The sequence below is a fragment of the Nanorana parkeri genome, unplaced genomic scaffold (assembly GCF_000935625.1).
Source record: "Nanorana parkeri isolate BGI_ZX_2015 unplaced genomic scaffold, ASM93562v1 scaffold335, whole genome shotgun sequence".
In the NCBI taxonomy this organism is placed as follows: Eukaryota; Metazoa; Chordata; class Amphibia; order Anura; family Dicroglossidae; genus Nanorana; species Nanorana parkeri.
In genome coordinates, this window is record NW_017306603.1 from 1,330,395 (window position 1) to 1,331,869 (window position 1,475).

Sequence of the window (1,475 nt, forward strand, 5' to 3'; positions counted from 1 at the left end):
CCAATAAAGAAATGGAAGTGCTGCATATATGGAAAGATAGAAGCTGATAACTATGAGCAGGAATTGGTTCCTACAAAATAATGGGACTTTCCAGGTGCTACCTCATTGGATTCACAGCAGACTTCCATTGTTACAATGAAATCTGTCATTTTATTATATTCTGTATACAAGTTCTAAAAACATAAATGTCATTAAGAGCACTTGGGATATTTCTTATCAGCGTCCTCATATATCACCCTTCTAACCCCCTCATCTATGTTATACATTAAAAGAGAACTTTGTTTTTTTTGGCTTTAGTTCTCTTTTGGGTCACAGGAGGACATTTACTAATGTCCTCCTGTGACCCAAAGTCAGCATATAGCGGGCTATTGGCTGTTATTTGCTGAAGGCGCAGAGCCGCCTTCAGCCGGGAAGGATGCCAACAATATGGTCAGGATCCACCCTGCTACCTGATTGACAATTGGTTCTGCCGCTCTATAGCCAGAGCCACTATGCCCGCCCCCTCTAATGAGCTCTGGAGGAACAGAGAGGGGAGGGAGGTATCCCTGCAAGGAGTGATGTCTGACGGTCATCACTCTCTGCAGGGAGAAGCCGTGAGCTGAGCAATCAGCGGTTTATGATCGCTCAGCTCTTGATCTATAGAGCCGACATGTGACAGTTGCAGTGTCACACGTCTTCTCTAAGTATTGGGAAGATTACATTTTACTCTCCCAAAACTTCTCCTTTGTGATGTAGTGATGTTGTTCAAATCACAGCTGGGGTAGGGCGAGTATTCAACTCGTTTCACAGTTATTATAAGGCTTCTTCGGGGAAAGATGGACAAGCCCTGCTTGTTGTGCATCCCACCAGATCCCATGCATGGTTTCCCAACCTGGCCAGCACTACAGGGGGAGCTAAGGAAACTCAGTGTGGCTGGAGAAGAGTGGAAAATAATATAATATAGGGCTGCAGCTAACCATTATTTTCATAATCGATTAGTTGCAGAATATTTTTGTCAATTAATCGATTAGTTGTATTAAACCCCCCCCCCCTCACTAATCGGTAATGAGAATAGTTGACAACTATTCTCATAATCGATTTATTTGATTAGTTGTTGCAGCCCTAATATAATAATGTTATTATTAATTTATCTTTGGGTCTGTATAGATCTCCCTTTTATTAACAGTTCTTGCTCATCCTTATTAGCTGCTATTATTTGCAACACTTACATTTATGTATTAATATTATTGTTACATTTCTCTATGAGTTGTAAAGATCTCCTTTTATTGGCACTTCCTGATCATCATTAGGATTATTCAAGGACATATTATAATTGTTGGTTTTTTTTTTACATCTCTCCCCTTATTGGCACTTCCTGTTCATCTTCAATCAGCTACTATTGTTCCCTATATGCAACACTTACATTTGTATCACATTCTCAAATAATTCATCCCCACACAGCTACCTCCTCATGTATCACTTGCCCCCCCCCCCCC